Below are 22973 nucleotides of genomic sequence, written 5' to 3' on the forward strand. Positions count from 1 at the left end.
ATCAAGATTATACATTTCTGGTCATTAAAAAACACTATTTAGAAAGTGAAAAGGTAAGTCACACATTAGTAGAAGATTTTTGCCATAACTATATCCAACATAATATATATAATAAGCAAACAACTAAAATGTCTATCAATAGATAAATGGATAAAGAAAATGTGGTATACACATACAATAAAATATAAGCATAAAAAGAAGGAAATTCTGTCATATGTAACAATATGGATGACCCTTGAGAACTTAATGCTGAGTGAACTAAGCCAGTCACATAAGAATAAGCACTATATGATACCACTTAAATGGGATATCTATATAATATATATATATATATATATATATATATATATTATATAAACTGTCACATATTTGTAAGGAAGAGATGATCAAGGAAATAAAAAAAAATCTACAGGGGGATGCCTGGATGGCTCAGCGGTTTAATGTCTGCCTTTGGCCCAGGGCCTGATCCCAGGATCGCGTCTGGCGTCGGGCTCCCTGCACGGAGCCTGCTTCTCTCTCTGCCTGTGTCTCTGCCTTTCTCTCTGTGTCGCTCATGTAAATAAATAAAATCTTAAAAAAAAAATCTACAGTAGTCTTAAATGTGTACTTCACGATCCAAATATCCATTCAACATATGAAAAAACACTCCATTTAATTACTGACAGGAAACTACAAAAGAAAAACACAAAATAACACTTCATACTTTCCAGAAGTGCTAAGTAGGCCAAGAATTCCAAATGTTGTGTAGCAACTGTAACCCTCATTTACTTTTGAGAGAATCAATTGGCACAACCAACTCTGGAAAACTAACATACCTACTAAAGCATGCCTCTTGACCCAGTGATTCCACCCTATGTGTATACCCAACAGATTTGCATATGGCTAATGTAAGTCACATACTAGAATGTTCAAAACAACAAATAAAATAAAGGAAACAACTCAAATGTCGATCAGTGGTAATATTAACTATTTTTGGTATATTCATTTGAATTCTATAAGGCAGTGGTTCTGGTTTAGAGGCAATTATTATTTTGGGGTGTTTGACAATGTCTAGAGACACTTTCAGTGGTCACACTTCAGGGAGTCTTATTGGCATCTAGTGGTTAGATGTCAGAGATGCTGTTAAATATCTTGCCTTGCACAGGACATTCTGGCATGACAAAGTAACATCTGGCCCCAAATGTGAATAGTGCAACATTAAGAAACCCTGCTGTGGAACTATTAAGCAAACTACACATAACCACATGGACAAAGGAAATGAGACACAGAGGACTTTTATACTGACTGATACCATTTATAAAAACTTCAAAAATCAAAATAATCAAATCCATCATTATGCTAGGACTCAGCTCGGTGGTTATTTCTGATCAGTGATTAGAAGCGCCAGGAAAGGGCTCAATGATACTGGTAATTGTTCTAACCAGCAAGGGTGCTGGTTACACTTTTGTCCTTTGAAAATTAATTTAGGTGTATATTTTCATTTCTATAGTTTTTTATTTCTATATTTTTTGGTGAAAAATTTATTGAAAGTTTATTAGATTAGATATTCCCCCTCTTAATGTCATTCCGGCTACTACTCCATCAATGGTAAAGGTATGTCAGATTTCATAGATCTTGTTCCTTGGAACTATAAAGTGTATAAATTCTTTTCACTTTGTTGGCTGGGGGATCCAGCTCTGTCTAATCATTATACCCAAGCTTAGCTTCAAATCAACTTTTACATATCAAAGGGAAGGACCAGCTCCTCACTTAGCATTACAAAAGGCCAGACTTAGAGATTTTTTTAAAAAGACATCTCACTTTGTTTTTATAAGGCAATTATGGTTTGACATAGTTATTTGACAGAATAATTATTTGTGTGTGTTAGATATACGTACATATCAAGAACCATCCACTTTCAAAGATGGGTAACATGGATTTTTAAACTTTGCTAAACTAATCTACTCAAAGCAAATTGTAATTATTTCTGGGAAGTGGCAGATGTTTTAATAATTATTATTTTATCCCGGAATATAGATACAGATTTAATCACACTTGATATGGTAGAAATACTAGGCAAAAAAGTTGTGCATGAATGTTCATATATTCCAAAATGTATTTTATTTCAAATACAGCACAAAAAATATAACGACATAACCCTTAGTATCTTGTCAAAGAAAAATCATTAGACATTTACAAAACTTATCTTTAAGTAATCGTCAATTTAGGCCAAACAGTAAGGCTTTTACATGACTTTAGGGCAAAATATACGTATGATGTGATATTTTTAAAAACTTATGAAGATTAGGAGAGCAAAATTAGATCACACTTAGAGGGAAGTTTAGGTATCATTTTATATTTATAAAACCAACAATACCTTGTGCAATAACATGGCATTTTTATTACTTAACAAGTAAAATCTGATCTCTGATTTTTTTATGTTCACCTCTATAACACTGGCCAATATCCTCCTCCCTTGCTGTTTGAAGCACCACCTGGGCAATTTCCAATGCCAAATCAATTCAACCTGCTAATAAACCAATAACTAGGTTACCTTTCACTTCAAGGTAAAGAGAGGAGAGAAAAACACTAATCTACTGTGTGGCTAGTTTTCTTTCTAAATCCATGCTATTTAACCTTAATTCGGTCCGCTAGGCAGTCTAGAAATCTCTCTATTTGTCTTCGCTCCCTCTCCTTTTCTTCCTCACTTCTCTTAAATCTCTGATACTGCTAGCACTCTTCGTCAGTGTCTGGAGATGACTTACTGGTTTACATACAACAAGGATTGTCAGATGTGCTCTCTTCCACAATTCAGGTACTGGACTGAACAGTTGCCTATAATTTCACTCATCTTGCTCTTTTTACAACTCTCCTCTAAAATGGAATAGAAATGGTTTTTCCAACACTAAAGGTAATCCTTGCACAAGGCCACCAAAATTGACTACCATCTGCTCCTAAGGAACCACACTACCTGTTCCCCATCTATGCTCTGTATTTTCAAGTTCTCTCTCCACTATAGTCTCTTTATAAATGCTCATATAAATACTCATATCCCTGATATTCACCATTTTGTTTGGTCTCATCTATTCTAGCCCTCTCCAAACCTTTCAAAATTTTTACTTCCTTTGTGTCCCTATGTTTCCACTGCCATTCATGCCACAATTGACTGTTTTTTGGCTTCAGTCCTCACTTTTTCCCTGAAACTTGTACTATGATATTGCAATTTTTTTTTTTTTTAAGAAATACAATGGACACTTTTAGTTTTATCAAATCCCTGATGCATTTTACTTATATCCTTCCTTCTGGAAATACACTTAACAGAACCTCCCTGTCACCATACATCCAGAGTTCCCCTCTTTCTAACTTGTTGCAGTTTATCTGGTTTCTTGTAGAACACTCTTCTGTCTCTCATCTTATAATATTAGAGTTTATACGTCCTCTCATAACTCAATTTCCATCAATTCTGATGATTCCTTCTTTTAGAGAGCCAGACACCATTTCTTTCATGAGCTTCAGACTCATATCCAATTGAATAATACTATATATATCACAGTTAGCTCAGGTCCAACATGATTAAAACTGATAACTGTTTGTCCCTCGGTTCTCCTTGTGTACATCCTGCCCCAGATAATACATTATCATCTGGGCTGCTGTCAAAGAAACCCAGCACCATCCTTGTGTCTCTCTTTCCCTCACTTTACACCATAGACATTCCTGAATTCCTGTTGATCCTACTTCAAAATTATATTTTAAAGCCTTCCACTTATCTTCATTTTCTCTGGCACATTATTAAATCAAATAACAGTGTTCTCTCTCCCTGTGATGACTTAAAAATCTCTTAACTAACATTTTTCCATGTTTCTAGGTAGGTCTTTCTCCATTATCGACTCAGAGTAATTTTCCAATGCATTAAACATGTTATAATACTACTTAGCTTAATACTCATAAATAACTTTCTACTGGTATTAGAATGAACTAGTATAAGTTCAAACTTCTTAATAAAACTGAAAAGTTATGCAATTAAATTGATATATTGTAAATGAGAAATCACAACCCATAGGAAAGGGTGATTCCAAAGAGAATCCAAAGAACACACTTGGTAGCAGTTACTGGAAAAATAATCTCACCAAGTTGGATTTCTTCAATTAAACCAGTAATAAGTTTTGTTTTTGGTGTATGTATGTGTGTACATAGAAAATAATAGCCAAAGGTGATATGATAATCAATTCTAAATATGTGAGAGTAAATGGAGCTGGAGGCTATGCCTACAGCAATGAATCTAGCAACCCTTAAAAGAGGAAGTAGTATAATTTGCTACTCTGTAGTCTAGAGTGATTATTGTAGCTAGTAAATAATAATTAATGAAGTAAACTTTTGAACAGAGATATTTGCTTTTTTCTAAAAGCAGAGAAATAAACCCAGTCCATTCTATAACAAATATTTTCCTTCTCTTAGAGATTCTTGAATAGTACAGAGTTTACAATATAGCAAGCATCACGGGAAAACAAAATTATTAAATTCACCAAGGCTGATTTCTTAAAATGAGAGTGCCAGTTTCTTCTTAGGTGTAAGGGTGACCAAACTGGTTTGATAATTGGTGAGAGAAAGGAAGTCACCTTTTATCAGAAAAACTTTGTGAAGAAGCTATCATTCCCTATAGAGGTATAAAGAAAGGAAGCCATGGGTGACCTCACTACTCAGATCTGAAGGAAGGGATTTCTAAGAAATTTGGCCAATATCTTTTTATGTGCTGCAATATAGACTGAGAAAGGGTGCACATTGACCTGTCTCATTGCTAATGCAGGAATGGCACGGAGACTGGAGAAAGAAGGATTGTTTGAATGGCAGAGAAGCTGTAAGAACTAGCTCACTTCCGTTCCTACTTCACTAGAGGTAAAAAGACAGACCCATTCAAGTCCATAGCCCCCTAGCTATGGAAAACTTTCTATGCAAGGAAACATTCATTATAGCATTTTTAAAATAAGAGAAAGGTCTTGGGTGAAACAGGCCTACAAATCTTGATCTCTGTCCCTGTTCTCCTTAATAAATAGTAGCACCATCCATTCACTTGATAAAGTTAAAATCTTATAGCTATTTTTGACTTTTCCTCTTACCTTCTTTCACTCCATCAGCAAAGCTCGTCAGTTTTATCTTCGAATAAATGATAAACCCTATTCTTCTCTCCTTTCCCCAACAGATATGCTAAGTCAGGTCACCCGGATCTCTTTCTGCTGCATATGGACATAGTCAATGCTTAGTGAAGAACTGATGTTTTTCTTGAAGAATTGCTTGAAATGTATGTCTGCACGTACTCATAGAAAGAGTATGCGAAGATGATTCCATTTTATTTTAGTCAAAAAAAATAATTTAAAGAACCATAAAATATCATAGAACCATAAAAAAAGAACAAACACTAATTTAAAGCCCATTGCTTAATGAACTTATTCAGCATGATCTCAATTCTATACTCTTTCTCCCTCCCTGCACAACACTTCTCATTAAGAAATTTTACTTATCCTTCATGGTTAATTCAAAATATTCTCTTCTCTAGAAACTGTCTCTCCTTTTTCCAAAGAAGCTACTTCTCCCTCCCCTAAATCTCCATGCATATGTTCCAGCTCTCTCTGTGGAGCTTAAAACAGTTTATTCCTGACATTTGAGTTATTGTTCTGAATACATTTCTTTCCCCTATCAGATTATAAACTCTTTGAAGACATCTCTTTTTAAATATTAAGACACATCAGGCTAGGTTATTGTTACATTAGAATCCCCTCCTTCCACATCCCCCAGTGAGTTAATGTGGTTATCATGTAACTCTTTAAAACAAAAGAATCATAAAACACATATATATAGCATATATCATATTTGAATCCCCTTTATAGCCTTAATTGGTAAGCATTTTATGTAAGTGAATGAAAAGATAAACACATCAATGAAAGAATTAAAAATATGGTGAGTAGTGAAACATTTCTAGCTGGGCAAACTATAAAACAGTAAAATAGGAATGTTTATATTTTATATTGATGCATTTAAAATTTTTATATATCTGTAAGCAGAAATATGAAATTAAGCTTCATATTCCAATACTGATAATGATTTATTACCTGCGCATGCTATAATTGGTTTGTTTAAAGAAGCCACATTATAATCACATTAACTCACTTCAGGGTGTTTAATGTAACAATACCATACCCTGCTGTTTCTTATTACTTAAATGGAGTTGCAATTTGGTTTTCCTGCTGACTTTTCAATTGTATTTCCTAGACAAAGACAGATACTAACTTACATCAAATTATTCTTGTTTATCTAAGGAGAACATTGATCAATACCATGTGATCTGAGGCCAGGTACCTCTTTTTCCCTAATCACACTGCATTTAAACAAAAGTGAAGCTATCTGGCATTTTCAAATATTGGCTCAGTTCAATTTAGCACACACTGGACAGCTCTGATGTGCTGTACTATGCATGCTGTTATATGAGACTTTGAGTATACAATCTAGGTTGGCAGCATAATATTTGCCCAACACTTTGCATATTAGATAAGATGCTTTCATTACTGTATTTAATGCTCAAGAGAAATAGTAACCATTAGTAATAGCAACTAGTTAAATAGGTAGGACAGATAGTATTAATCACAATATATAGTTTTAGACACTAATTCTAAAGATCTAGGATTCCATCAGTGATGCCTCAACAGTTAACTCTGTGCATTTTGCACTACAGAATTTTATGCTCTAAATTAAAACACTGTGTCTGATCTCCTAATCATCTCAACCAACACCTATGTCAGGTTCTACATGTGAATAAAGTGCCCAACACCCTGTCTTAATTCTATAATTTTCATGATGATAGCTTCATGTCATACACTTAGTCTTGTTATCACTCTGAATGATAGAACCTCTGAATTAAAAAGTTTGGAACTATATTTGCTCTCATGGCATTAGTTCTACTCTGGCCAATGAAGCCCTCGACACCCTATACGCTCCCTATCCTTCAGCCTTCTCTTGGCTTCTCTTGTTTCTTTACAAGATGGTGCCACACAGTGACTCACTTTCATTACTCACAGGCCAAAAGTACAAATCCATTTTCCCTCTTGCATCGTCATGCTCCACCTTACAACATCCTTCTGCACAACAGCACTAGACAGGCTCAGTGGAAGGGGGAACAGTGTGGATTGATTCATTTTGAACTCATGATCTGGGTCCTCATTTGGCCCTCATTGTTTCCATCCAAAAATGTTTCTCTAAGAAAGCTTCAGTTCTGAGTCTTTCTCTTCTGTCTCATTTCATTGTGGTTGCTCTTTCTCCCTCTGCTAATGGGGTAGAATTGCACTTCCTTGCCTTCTTAAGGCTTAGGTGTGTTGTGCTTTGCCTTTGAAATGCATATCAGAGCTGTCAGTGCCTTCCCATCCCCTAGGACATGTCATCCTTTTTGTGCACAAAGATTCATGTGTTTTCACTGCCAAAGTCCAGATCTGCGACTCTCTATGGGCCGCAGGAGCCCCAGAAGTCTGGAATTTTGTACCACCACAATGGAAACCCTAAAATAGTAACTGACAAGTAGCAGGGTATAATAGTGCAGGTTCTGTGAACGGGGTCAGGATAATTTCAAATTTGACTGGCCCAGTCTCCAGAGCTATCTTGATGATGGAGCCAAAATTTCAGGACACTTTGCTTGACATTGCAACATTTCTTGGCTTCCTTTACCTTTGGTCCCACTTCCCCACTGTCTTCCTGGTTTTAATTGTGAACACTTATTACTTATATTACTTTCATATGAGCCATTAGCTCAGAGGCTATTTCTAGGGAACCCAAACTAAAATAAAATACGTGTGGAATTGACATGTGTCATAATTAGGCTTAAAGAGCTCATGTGCAATTTGCCACCTATTTTTTTCCTCTACCCTGATGACTGGCGGTGCTCCAGCTGGTGACTGCTCTGTTGGCCTAGGGCCTAGAGAGAGGAAAATGTGGAGCAGAGCCTACAGTTAACTCATGCTGGACATGTAGCATGAGAAAAAAATGAAACTTTGATGTTTAAAGCTGCTGAGTTATCCCATTATTTGTCAGTATAGCATAAGCTAGTCCATCCTTATGCTGTGGGCATGAGTTCACATTCCTCTTGTATTAATTTATATAAGGATGGGTCAAGATATGCTGTGGTGATAAAATTCCAAAATCCCAATGGCTTATAATGAAAAAGATTCACTTTTCCGTTATGCAGGTTTCCTTACTCCTGGACCCATCCAGATGAATGAGCATACCATGAAACTCGCTGGTTGCCGTGCCGTAAGGAAGGAGCCCTGGATGTCGTTACAATGACATATTCAATCCCAAAGGGATGCACTTGACTTCCTCTCACAATTCATTGGCCAAAACTAGTCAGATGGTGACATGGGGAAGTGGAAGGGCAACCTCACCATGATTCTAGGAGACTATGAGGTGAAAACAATAAAAAAATAGCACTGATGACTGGAACACTTTTCAACTCCTTGACATCTGGCTTGTATGCAAAGAACTCCCAGGATTTGTTATCACCAATGACAAGTTAACATATTTCCACTTTATATTTCTTGAGTTTCCTGTAGCACTTTAAATTGTTGAATTAAATTTATTCATTATTGAATTCTGTGTATTTTTGCCTCTTGTGTCATTAAGGAGCTTTTTATCACAAGTAATGAAAAAAATATCACAGAGTAGTTTATGGATTGACATGTACTGTTTCTGGCTCAGGTAAGAAAGAAGGCTGAGACAAATCTGAAAATTCTCCTACTAAATACCTAGAAAGACTGAGTGCAGATGGTAAAAACAAAAACAAAACCCCACACACACTTCTTTTCCAAGTGGATAATTGAGTCAAGAAGAGAAAGTAAAACACAGAATGTCTTTGTGAATTTAGGGTAGGAGTATTTCTTTAAGCAAATACAAAAAGCAAAAACCATTAAATGAATATTGCAATAAATTCAATGCATTAAAATTTCAGCATTTTGTATCAATTGACATGTAAACATTTTAAAAATAAGAAAAGTCATATATCTGTCAACCATCTATTAGATAAAGTCTTTGAATCAAGAATACCTGGAAAGCTCCAGTAACTAAATAAGAAAAAAAAACAACAACCAACCAACTAAAAAAGACACAAACTATAAAAATAAGCCTCAGATAATGGAATTTGTATGGCAAAATATACATATAAAAATGACTTAAGTATGTACAACCTCACGACTAATCAGGGAGATGCAGACTATCACCATAACAAAATGTGATTTTTTTTTTTTGCCATTAAAATGGGAAAATGTAGTTAAAATCCAATAAATTCAAGTGCTCTTGAAAAAAGAACTCACATACCTTGCTAACAAGACCACAAATTAATATCTCTTTTTGGAAGGCAGCTTTGCAGTATCTAACAAATTTGAAGTTGCATATTCTCTATATCCCAGTAATCCCAGATCTAAAGAGATTCTCCCACATATGCACAGAGACCATTTAGAAAAATGTCTTTGCAGCACTGTTTGTAATAAAATAAATGTGAAAAAATCCTCTAAATATTAGTAACTGCATAAATCCACTAGTGCTTATTCATATAATGAAATATTAGATAGCAAGTAAATTTTTTGAACTAGATTTCCCAGTGTCAAAATCAACATGGCTATGACATATATATATGTAACACACATATATATACATGTAATGTAATATTGAGGGGGAAAATCAAGTGGATACATATTAAAACAACAATAAAACAACAATACATATTTAAAAACAATACATATTATTTGTGAATCATTAATTTGAAGTAAAAGTATAAATATTTGTCTATAAATAATTATAAACTTCAGGCTAGTGCTTACCTCTGAGGCTGGGGATGGAGCTCATCAAGAAGTTTGTTTGGTAGCCTCTAAGATGATCCCTGATTATTTTCACCTAATATTCATGTTCTTATATAATTGGTCTTCTTTAGTACGGGCTGGCCCTGGTGACTCACTTTAAATTAAAGACCCAAATATGACAAAAGTAATGGACTATCACTTCAGATTAGTAATAAAAAAACATGGTGACTTCCATTTTTTTTTTCTCTCCCTTGCTTGAGGAAACCAGCTGGCATGCTATGAGCTGACCTTTGGATGGGCCCATATGACAAGGAACTGAGGGAGGCCTTTGGCCAACAGCCAGTGAAGAACTGAAGCTCTCGTTCAAAAACCTATGAGAAATTGAATCCTGACAACAATATATGAGAGATCTGAGAAGCAGATCCTTCTCTAGTCAAGCCATCTGATGAGACCAAAGTCCTGATTGATTTTTGATTATAGGCTTGTGTGATACCTTTCAACAGAGGCACCTAGCTAAGACACAACTAGATTCTGGACCCATGGAAACTATAAATAATAATTGCCTATTTTTTAAAAACCATTAATGGTTTCAGGGCAGTTAAATATCAATAGATAACTAATACAGAAGGGATGGAGAAACAACTAAAAATGTCTTGCAGCCTTGCAAAAACAGCAGGTTTTCACCAGGTTCTCATTCCATTTTTCTGTCCTCAGCCTGACTTTTCCATATTCTGTGATATGCTGGTAGCTAGAGGGCTATGGCAACAGCATGCCTTAATTTCACTCATATCAGCCAGTACTGTTCAGAAAATATAATAGAAGCCACATAAAGAATTAAGATTTTTCTAAATATTATGCTTAAAAAGTAAATAGAATCAGGTAAAATTTATTTTAATAATATATTTTATTTAACCCAATATATTTAAAATATTCTCATTCCAGCATATAATCCACATAAACAAATTAGTGAGATTTTTTTTTAATTTTATTTTATTCTGTTTTATAAAAGATTTTCTTTTTTTGACAGAGAGACAGTGCACACAAGCAGGGAGAGCAGGAGAGGAAGAAGCAGGCTCCCTGCTGAGCAGGGAGCCCAATGAGGGGCTTGATCTCAGGACCCTAGGATCATGACCTGAGCTGAAAGTAGACACTTAACTGACTGAGCCACCTAGGCACCCCTCTGAGAAATTTTACACAGTCTTTTTCATGCTAAATCTTGTAAATCTGATTTGTATTGAATATATCAACTTGGACATTAAATTTCCATCACAAATATTTGATGTATACTGTATGAAATGTATAATTGAGAAAGTTGATTCATATTTCAAAATTTTTCTTAAAATATATTTTTCCAATAATGAAATTGAGAAACAGTTTTTAAATTTAAATTTAATTAAAATTAAGTAAAATTAAAAGTTCCATTTCTTGGTTGTCCTGGTCACATTTCAATAACCACATGTGGCCAATGGCTACCGTACTGGACAGCCTGGCTCTAGAGGATATTTATTATGAGACAGAACTTTTCTTTCCTCCACCTACCAGCCATTTCCTCTTGTGATATTTTGGCTTAAGTTATATGTCCTTTTCTAAACCAATCCCTGTGAAGGGGGATAATATTCCATTTTAGAAATGCAGTTCTCAAATTCTCTGTAGATTACATTTATCTAGAAAGTTTTATTTATTATTGTTATTATTATTAGTAGTAGTAGTATTAATTATTTTGGAAAGTTGTTTTTTAAAAAAATGCTTGCATCTGATTCTCACATTCAGTTTTGATAGATTTATTTGGTACTTAGTCCCAAATTGGTATTTTTTAAGAGCTCTCAAGGGAAGATAAATTAAAAATATAGGAAGCCCTACAGGGTGTCTCAGTGGCTTAGTTGGTTGAGTGTCTGACTCTCAGTTTTGACTCAGGTCATGATCTCAGTGTCATGGGATCAAGCCCTACATCAGTCTCTATGCTTAGCAGAGAGTCTGCTTGAGATTATCTCTTTCCCTCTTCCCCCCCCTGCCTAAAATTAATAAATATATATTTTAAAAAATAGAGAGAGGAGGTTCTGTGTTCCTATTTACCAAGTAAAATATAATCTCTGGGACAGACCCTGGGCTTTGCTATTTTATTTATTTTATTTTTATTTATTTATTTATTTGCTATTTCTAATTAATTAACTAATTAATTAATTCCATATGATTCTAATGCAAAATCAAGGAAGGGAATAAATGACTGGTTAGAATCAAAGCCCATTCTCAAGATTGTACCTGGGACAGATTTCTCTGACAACACAATGACTTCATGGGGAGGAAAGATGATTATCCCTTGAAGGCATGTTTCTGCCAAGAAGGAGAAATGTATTCTGTGTAAATAACCATGTCCACTCCACTTTCTGGGTTTTCTGTCTAATGCTGAGATCTGTCTTTGGTCTTCATCATTGCTGTTATTCTGCTGGTACTCCTTGAATGATGATGTCTTTCTGGGTTCTGTTTGCTACCAGTTTCTTTTATAACTGTACATTTTGCTTTGTTTCTCTCTGTCTCATCTTGGGTTTTGACTACCATCTATAACCCGACAATGTCTGGCTCCAACCAGAATAATCCATAGCACTTCTTTGCCTCTTACACTTCAGATGATGACTTGAAAATGCTCCTGATTCATGTATCTTGAATGCCAGACTTGTTTTTTTCACATGAACTTATACTCTATATTAATACATCAATTTTTATTGTTTGTGCTGTAGCAGTTACTATATGTTGAGAAGTTTAATTTATATCCAAAATATTGTTATAATTCTCAGCTATGCAAAGAATTCTTTTGTTTGCTTTTTTTAGAATTCATAGCTACAAAATTTACTTCTGACCACACATTTAGTCCTTTAGCAAGCTACTTGGGTATTCCCCGAGTGAAATCTGAAATGATCCTTGTGTGTGGAGGAGGAGGGAGACCAAAGGAAAAGGCAAATAATTCTAGGTTGGTAGATTGTATGTTCAATAAGCAAGGCAACTGACATATAAGGCTTGTCTTTGACACTCACAAGATGAGTAGATCTTTGCACCCACTTGCCAAATCTTAGTTTATATACAGGACTTATCTAAGTTCAGTCACATATACCATATAGATAGCCTCAGCACCATATCACTATCTCATGACTATGGTCTTGGGGCAGCTTCTGGGAGTGGGGAAGGCAAGAATAATGCACACTTCAAGGATAGGGGAGGGGATGAAAAACCTCCTGGGAATCAGGTCTTCTCAGTGACCTCTCCCAACACTCGACCGCTCATGACTAGCTCTTACATGCCCCCTCTTCCACAATGTGCCCTGAGCAGTCAGCAAGGGGTTTCACTAGCATGGAGGTGGCTCCTTTGGCAGCTATCTGGATGCTCTGGAGGCAGATATCATAGCAACAAAACAGGTAACGTCAAGAGAAAACACAGATGAAAACAAAGATTCCCAAAATCAGTCACAACTTTTTCCATAAAGAGCCTCATAATCCAAAGTTCCCTAAGTGATATTAAGTCCCCTAAGTTAGAGGTTGGATCACTCAGGGTATTCACTTGAGAACTCAAGCAGTTTAATAAGATGATACATTTGCAGACTCATCAGGGTACGAACATAAAACATTCTATTTTGGCTAATGGCACAGGTGACTCCTTGTAAGGCAGTAATAATGTCCAAGGCCATCCTATTTTTGAGGACAGTTTTTTGTATTAGATTCATTTCAGTGTTCAGAAAGGAAATATTTTTGTCATTAGCATTCAAGGCTTGCTGGGTGAATTTAGCAATGGATTCTACAAGTGCTATAATATCTTCGAGGCCAGTGGAGGCAACAATGACAGCGGCCAAATTGATCGTACAGATGGAAAACAGAACATGTCCACCTGGCCTTCAAAAGACAGAGGTTGGCAGTTTTAGAAACTTTACCTGGTTGTAGATACCATACATGTTGGTTGCAGGAAGCAGCACTGTCAGGTGTGTGGAGAGAGCTTGGGGCCAGATATGCCAGACCAGATTCTTCACCTTCTCCCCTCTTCCGACAGTATGTGCTCCTGTCAGATATAGTGCATGTCAACATGTCCAGCTTACAGCAAGATAGCAGGATCCCAGTGGACACTGAGTGTCCCTCCCCAACACTCAGGAGTATGAAGTAACTCATCACCAATCCCAGAGAGACATCCCATCACAAATTCCAGTAGATCATTCCATCCCCAGACATTACAGAACTTGGCATTCTCAGCAGCATGGCACATTAATCTGCCATAAGTCAAGGAGATGGCTGCTTACCACAACTTCTATACCTTTATAGTATTGCGTGCCTTGGCAGGCATCCCTGCTCTGGCATATAGGACAATATATTGGCCTGATTGGTTCAAATGTATTAAAGCCTGAGACAATACTTTAGCCCACCCGACCAACGTTATTTTAGCTGTTAGTAACTTAATCTGCTGCTTTAATATTCCATTTTTCTTTTCTACCATCCCTGCTACATGTGGGTTATAGGAAAGAAGGAACCTTCATTTAATACCATGTTCTTTTGCCTAGCCCTGCAGGTGAACCCATATGTCCTCCCACCACCCCACATCTTGACTTCACAAGAACCAAGTCATGATAATTGACTCTTTGATTTCCCACTGTCCAGGCTTCCCAAGGTCTTTAGAATGGCCCAACTGTCAGCAAAGGGTTAACAGCCAGGGGTCATGAGTGATCACTAGGTGAATGGCTCTGAGTTTAGCCCATTGGCTGCTGTGGTTTATCCCTTACTGAGAGGCTCTCTTACCTGGAGGAGCTTTGTGTAAACATTTAGGAGCTGCTGTTCTATTGGTATATTTTGAGTTTTTGTCCACTTTTTAGAACTGGGGCCAGAATCCCAAGGGCATTCTTCCCTTCTGTTGTCTCTACCACAAAGCCCAATCCATACTTTGTGGAATTACAGACATACATAACTCAAATGGTAGCCCTGCTAAGGAGATGCCCAGAGCTTTAAATTTGTTTCAGTAGTATTTTTGCCTTCTCAAAGGTGGCTTGCTGTTCTGATCCCTAATCCCATTAGTGCCCTTTCTTTACCAGGCAGTAATAGGGAGGCAGGAACTGGGCCAGGTGAGGAATAAAAGTCCTCCAAACCCTAAAATCTCTATAAAAGATTGCACCTCTTTCACATTCCTAGGGCATTGGATAAGTTTGCACCTTATCAATCACAGCTTCTGGGACATCAGGGATCTTACCTGACCAAACAACTTACAGAAACTTACGGTGGTGCCTTGAATTTTCTGTGGGCCCATCCTCTTCCTTGTGTATGTTCCAGCAAAGCCTTCAAAGTGTGCTGTAGCAGGGATAAATCTTCACATGTTATCCTTGTATCATCAATGTAATAGCCTATTTTACTGGTGTTGGGAAGGGGAGCAGGGACGTCTTGGGCCACCACCCTATAACATATGGAGGGGTTGTGCAGTTAGCCTTGGAGAAGCACTTGAAAGGCCAATTGTTGCCCCTCCCATGTGATGGGCAGATGGGACAGGTGTGAACTGTTGTTCAGATTTTGAGGCTTTCCACAGACTGGCCAACACAGTGTTGTGTCATTAGTCTGTCTGTTCAGATGGGGTTCCTGCAGCAGTGAGATCAACCACATTTGTTTCTGGGTAATTTTTATTACCATTGTCCATTTATAGCCAGTTGGGATAGACTTTTAGCTTTCCAAGAAACTTCTCTGTTCCAGGTCTTTTCAATAGCCTCTACCCATTCTCAGGATTTGTCAGTTTCCCTGAGATCAGCATCGGATCATAAATATCTTCTCCTACATCATAAATATCTTGTCCCACAACTCAATTTAGAATGGATATCAGTGTCCTGCACTAGATTATGGGGGTGGATTGGAGAATCTTAGCTTTTATTCCTGCAGTGAATGTGATCTGACAAGACCTTCAAAGATAAGGCCTTGTCTCAGTCTCAGTTCCCTAAGAATTTGCTGCATCTCCTCTGTAGGTTTCCATGGTCTCTCATGACAGGGAGGCTGCTGTCATTGGGCCAAGCCTCTTCTAAGCTAGAATAGAATAACCAACCTATAAGGGAGTGAGTATTTGGAACCACTCCTAACCCCTTTCCACCATTCAGGCAATGCCGGAGAACAGAGTGTTTGGTGATGTGGCCCATTTTCTCTGCCTTCTGCCTGGTCAGAGAAATGTGTGTCCTCCCATATCCCATAGCTAGGCTGACCATGCTGGGCCTCCGGCTGGAACTTGACAGCTGTATCAATAAGCTCAATGGAGGTATCTTCTCTTATCATGAACATTTCCTGAGGACTGCCCCACTGCCTGGGATTGCTGTTGCTGTGCTTTTGCTCTCCTTTTTATTAGTAATTGCACGACACCAAGCTTTTCATCTGTTGCATTATCAATCACAACATCCTTCTCATCACTTTATCAGGATTTTCTTTGCTGCAGTGTGCCCTGTACAGTTTCTCAAGCAGGGCTATTAAAGCAGTCAGTGTTTCAGTACATGCCTGTACTCTCAAGGTGCTCCACAATCATCTGACATATGGGCCACCCACCCCCATAGAGAGGTCACCAGCCAACCCAGGATTTCTCTTTCCCAAGTCCCATTTTTTGGCCTCCTGGCTGACTAGCCAACTGTTGGTTCACAACCTCTTTGGGAGCTTTCTGGGTGGAGAAGGACAAGAAAAGACCAAAGAGTCAGACCACCCCAGGTTGGTAGATGGAAGCTTTAGTTATAATCTAAATATAACTGTATTAGTTATATATTTAGTAACTATATTTAGTTACTAAATATATATTTAGTTATATATTTATATATATTTAGAGGCTTGTCTTCAGTAGTTGCAGGACCACTAGATTTCCACACCTGCCTGCTAAGTTTTAAAAATTAAAAAAGAGGCCTTAGCTAGCTGGGTTCAGTCCTAACATTCAGAAGGTCTCAACACATCACTCTCACTCGCACATCACTATCTCAAGACTATGTCCTTTCAGCATCTTCTGGGAACAGGAAAGGCAGGTACAATACAGATTCCAAGGTCAGGGGAGGGATGAGGAGCCTCTGATTGTGGGGTTCAGCTCAGAGGTCAACCAAGGATCATGTCCTCCTGATGTTTTTCCTCAACACTAGTGTAATTTTAATGTGCTTAAATGATAAATATAATAGGATGATGCCTGAAAACTTTTAAGAGTTTCAGGAAAAGTGGGAGTTTTGTTTATGATGTGCTGGAATCTAGTTTTTCTTATTCAAGAGTCACTGGTGAAACTGTTAATGCCAAGAACTCCAGTTTTGCCACATTTGTTTGTCTCTCCTTCAGCCTCTCTTTAATTATTTCTAGCAGGCTGGAAAGACTTTCAAGGAATTTGTTAGAGAAAGATATTTATCTGCTATTTCAGAGGAACAGACGGAAAATTTACACACGATTATATTAGAATGATTTGGAATCATGTAAATTTTGCAGAAGGGAAACAGTAATTTCTCAAGTCAGTAGGTTATTTGGAGCAACATTCCATTCTGCAAGATAGTGTCAAAAGTTCAAAAATAACAGAAGTGAAACCAATAAATCACTGAAGTAGTAATTAGTAAAAGTTTACTGTGCATACACCAAAATGGTAGTTTGTAAATCAGGAGCACTCAAAAACCAAAACATGGAATGAAGCTCAGGGGTATATTGTTATAAAGCTGCTTATATAGTGAAAAAGCAGTGACTGTGTATTCTTCACAGTGACTGATTATAATATTAGAATTTTCTTAAATAATAAGGAATTGGTCAATTGGTATCTCATATCAGCCTTGGGAAACAGTCAAACTTGGCTTATGATTTCCAGATACATAAACAAGAAATGACCCAAGTCAAGTCAGTCTTACAAAATAAGCTAAATTAAGCTTTGTTTGTATGACTAAACTGGTTTTGTCTGCTCAGGAAAATTTTACGGCTGCTCTCCATTTGTTTGTCTGATTTTTTTATTTTTAAGATTTTATTTATTTATTTGAGAGAAAGAGAGGGAAAGAGAGTGAAAGCACACACAAGCAGGGGAGGGGCAGAGGCAGAGGGAGAAGCAGGCTTCCTGTGAGCAGGGAGCCAGATGCAGGAATCAATCCCAGGACCCTGGGATCATGACCTGATCCAAAGGCAGGCCCTTAACCGACTGACCCCCCAGGAAGCCCAGTCTCCATTTGTTTTTGATTGTAACAAGAACCTTGTCTTATAACTGTTTACATTCCCTTCCTTACTCATTAGTTTTACTTCTAGGATCCTATCCTAATGAAATAAAAATACAGTGAAACTGTATCCAAAAGATATTACTCAGAATAGTCATTATATTGAGGCGTTAGAAAACATTCTGCATATTCATCCATAAAGATTATTTAGGTAAAATGGATCATCAGAAAAAAAAAATGAACTTATGTTTACAAAACAAAGCTGGAAGGAGAGGTTGGTAAAAGGGTACAAACTTTCAGCTCTAAGATGAATAAAGTTCAATCAAGGATAACACGTAAAACGTGCTAACACTGCTGTGTTGTATACTATCTTAAGTGATCAATATGAAACTTAACTAGATGGGGGGAAATCCTTTCTCAATGTTATACATGTATCAAACCACCATCATAGTAAATATCCTGTAATTTTGTCAATTAAATCTCCATAAAGCTGAAATTAAAAAAAAAAAAAAGTATGGTAGTTAACCAAGCATGTAGATGAGAATTTAGTCACCAGAATTCAACCTCAGATGTACTATTGAAAACAGTGTTGTCCTGTCCTTCTCCCTACATGCTCAGTGATACCCCGTAGGGACAGATACGCTGATGTCATTATCACCATTTTTGATGTGCTTTTCAGACATTTTCTTTCTCTCTATAACTGATACCTTAATAATTAACAGACATTTATTGATATTTATTAGGCAAAAGTCACTGCATATGCGTGCTGGAGTTACAGAGTGAGTAACTGAAAAACCAGAGTGATAATTATAATAATTAATATTTATTGAAGTCAAATACACTATTCATGTTAAAAACATTACCTCAGTCCTCACAACAATCTCAATTTTCAAAAGACAAAAAACTCTTAGAGAAACTAGAAAATAAAATTAAACATAAATACCGTTAAAGTTGTAGACTGTTACTTTTATACACTGCTAGCAGAGATGCAAAATGGTACAATCCATTTAGAAAACAGGTTGGCAGTTATTAAAAGTGAGATCATAAATCTATCAAATGTCCCATTCATTCAAAACGTAGGTATTTATAATGGGGAAAAGAAACACAAAGACTTGTACAAATGTTTATAGTAGCTTTATTTATAATAGCTCCCAACTGGAAATAATCCAAATATTCATATAAGAAAATTACAAAACATGCAGAAGATGAATTAGCACAAAAATATTAAACTTAAAAAAAAAAATAAGGGCATCCTGGTGGCTCAGTTGATTAAGCATCTGACTCTTGATTTCGATTCAGGTCATGATCTCAGGGTCATGAGATTGAACCCCCCCATTAGGCTCTGTGCTTGGTATGGAGACTGCTTAAGCTCCTCGTCCTCTCTTTCTCTCTGCCCTTCCCCCCTCTGCTCAGGGCAGGGCATGCCTACTCTCTCTCTCTTTAAATTTTTTTTTTTTTTTTAATAAAGGAAAACTTTTGTTTTATTCTTAAATGTGAAAGATTTGAAAAAAAATTGTGAGAAAGTATATCCTGCTTGATTGGCTCTAAGACTTCAGTCAGCTTTAGGATTTAGAGAAGTTGAGACTCTTCAGCATCTCCACCAGAATTTGTGATTATTTTTTTTGCAGCATAAGGAGAAAAGAACACAGATGGGGCTGACTGAAGCAAGTAGACTTGCTTTTCCTACCAATCTCTGTTAAAGAGTTCCTACTTCTTTTGAATTACCTTTTACCTCCCATGCAATGCATGATATGGAACAACCAGTTTTAATGTGATAGACAAAACCAAACCAAAAATGTGATACAAAGATGGATAATTGATTAATGGCCAATATTTCCAGCTATACATACATAATAGATATTTTTTTAAGAAATGTTAACAGAAGAGAGAAGGAAGTCTGTAGATCAGGGTTGATGGAGATACATATGGAGTTATACACATAGATCCACCTCTGTCTCTATCTCTATCAACTATAGATAGGTATATCTATATCTGTTTATCTATTTATCTATCATCATCATCATCATTCTATTATCTATCTATCATCTATCTATCATCTATCTTCTATCATCTATCCTATATATATATTTGGCTTACCACGTGGTTCTTCTTGGGGTAACTGAGTGCATCAAGACTGCAAAGATAGCCCAGTGCCACACTCTGGTAAGTCCTGAATTTATATACATGAATGTAGAAGTATCATTGAAAGATTTGCACTGGGGCTCCCGGGTGGCTCAGTAGTTGAGTGTCTGCCCTTTGTTCAGGTCATGATCCTGGGGTCCTGGGATCGAGTCCCACATTGGACTCCCCCGCAGGAAGCCTGCTTCTCCCTCTGCCTATGTCTCTGCCTCTGTCTTCTGTGTCTCTCATGAATAAATAAATAATTTTAAAAAAGATTTGCACAATTGAAACAGAGTTTCAGGAATAGAGACCTGTAATCTTATGTTTGATAGAGTGGAATCTTATGTTAGCAGTGATAATGTAATAAAAAATAACAAAATCAGAAGGACTAGTCAATTAATTGTTAAAGAAAGCTTGAAAGCAGAGCCTTTGTAGAGAATAAAGTCTACAAGATTTCCTGCTTGTGTGATTACTCATTTCAGAAGTAGTGAATTCAGTAATAAGTAGTTTTAGAGCAAAAAGCTAATTACAATTACTGAGTTAATCAAGAGTTTTTATTGGACTTTTGGGGGGTTCTGTTGTATTAGTAAGTTCTTGGACAACAGATCTAGGGAAAATGTGCATCATCTTAATAATGGTAATTTTTAAGAGGTCAAGTAAGCAGGCTGCAATTACTCAAAGTTTAGCATTTTTTAGAACAAATACGTAGTCTCTTTTGAGTACATTTATATTTGCTATGCAACCTCTGATCTATATTAATCTTTATTTTTATAATTTCAAAATTATACACAATATATTATATTTTTTGAGAAGTAAAAATGCCACAAAAGAAGTAACTATTTGAAGTAAAACAGTAAAGTTGTTCTTGACACCTATATAGACATTTATAAATACGTTTATCTAATAATTTACTAGTAAGAATAAATATTTTCAAACAAATATTTCACATAAATAATAAGTATTGTTTAAGCTATATCTTAAATATTTAAGATATAGGGGAGCCTGGGTGGGTCAGTCTGTTAAGCATCTGCCTTCAGCTAGGGTCATGGTCGTGGAATCCTGGGATCAAGCCCCACATCAGCCCCCTGCTCAGTGGGGAGTCTGCTTCTCCTCCTACATTTCCTCCTTGCTTGTGCTCTATCAAATAAATAAATAAAATCTTAAAAAAATTTATGTGAAAAAAGTATTTAAGATATATATTAAATGTTTAGGATATACAGGGCTCAATAGCAGTTCTGAAGACTTCTCATACTTCTGAGTGTTTGAGGTATCTGTAGATTTAATACTATTAATTATAATAGATGGCAATATTTATCTAATTATGTCAGTCTTTCTCAATTCATTGCCTAATATGAAGCCTACTAAAAACTCTCTAGGATCCAGTTCAATTAAGGAAGAGGGAAGAATGATTAAGGGCAGAGAAATTCTGTATCCCCTAATATATGGAGTTTCATGTGATTCTATTCTCCTTATGAAGCAGAATTCAGGGAATTCTCAATAGTTTAATGTATTAGACTCTGGAAAATATTTGTTCTTTTATTTCTGAATAATTCAGAGGTAAGAAATAATTTTATATTAAAATACATGATTCACATTTATTCTATTTATTTCTATTTTATTAATATTTCAATTTAAATAGAATCACAGTTTTCATTATCTTGAATTATATACTAAGTATTTAATAAATATATACATTGTTTTCTATGTCTTCATTACTACAGATTTTGTAATTGTATTATTCAAAAATCTGTTTCCAATGAGCCAAAATGTTAAATGCACGTTTATATTTTTTATGGGAAAAAGAAATGATACAAAACAAACTTCGAAAAAGATAGAAAGCAAATCTTGGTCTTCATGTATCTATCTCTGTTAAGCACATACATGTCTCATTTCCCTATTCATTTCCAAAGCTTTTTTGAATACTCTCTCTTCTTTCTCTCAGGATCTGGGTAGTCTGTAGAGCCATAAACTTTTTAGGACCATATTAATTTGTTTCATTCTTGAGATCTTGATGTATCTCACTGTGGATTGTCCTATCAACATGAAGTGCCAATCTTTTTTTTTTAAATTTTTTTTAAAATTTTTATTTATTTATGATAGTTACAGAGAGAGAGAGAGGCAGAGACACAGGCAGAGGGAGAAGCAGGCTCCATGCACCGGGAGCCCGACGTGGGATTCGATCGCGGGTCTCCAGGATCGCGCCCTGGGCCAAAGGCAGGTGCCAAACTGCTGCGCCACCCAGGGATCCCTGAAGTGCCAATCTGATGTGTATTTTTGGTGGTTAAATGTTGTAATTCATTTCTCTTTTATTATATTTTAAGAAATATATTCCTTAAGGATATGTGAACAAAACAATGCAAACATGATTTGAATAACATATAAAAATAATATGGTAATGATAATTCCAGGAATAAAATGTGGCAATTTTTAATAGACTTATTTAACAAACAGGTAATGTTCTCTTTGAACATTAGGCTTGTTCTTAATGCTTTGTAGGTACTAAATACTTACAATAATACTATCCATATTTTACAGATAAAATTGAGACACAGAGATGTTAAATAATTTTCTCAAAATTACCCATCTAGTGTTTGGCTATGCCAAAATTTAAGCCCATCCAAGTTGAGTGCAGAGTTCCTACACTATTACTGCCTTTCCCAATAAGTACCTTTCATTCTTCTTCATTTAGTACTTTCATAAAAAGTAACAGGTGCCTGCTAAGGAAAAACACTCTGGTGCTTCTATATGGCTCACACAGAACACTTTTGTGATCAGAAGTGTAGATTTTACACATATCAGGCAATTCTGAGACACTGGCTAGGTGTCCTACAATTTAACTCAATTCTAAAATAGTCCGTGTTAGAAATTTCTCTCTACTTTTTGCTTTATCTGAATCCTACAAA

At 36.2% G+C, this 22973-nt stretch overlaps 1 long non-coding RNA gene across 3 annotated transcripts in view; it reads left to right on the plus strand.

Annotated features, from left to right (window-relative positions):
• Positions 1–8605, plus strand: part of LOC111093825 — a 133281-nt gene extending 124676 nt beyond the window's left edge. For all 3 annotated transcript variants that reach the window (XR_005383935.1, XR_005383933.1, XR_005383934.1), the window contains 2 exons: positions 4784–4872; positions 8204–8605. This is a non-coding gene — a long non-coding RNA (uncharacterized LOC111093825). The remainder of the gene's footprint in view (positions 1–4783; positions 4873–8203) is intronic.
• The last annotated feature ends 14368 nt before the right edge of the window (positions 8606–22973 follow it).

The sequence above is a fragment of the Canis lupus genome, chromosome 34 (genome assembly GCF_011100685.1).
Source record: "Canis lupus familiaris isolate Mischka breed German Shepherd chromosome 34, alternate assembly UU_Cfam_GSD_1.0, whole genome shotgun sequence".
Classification (NCBI taxonomy): domain Eukaryota; kingdom Metazoa; phylum Chordata; class Mammalia; order Carnivora; family Canidae; genus Canis; species Canis lupus.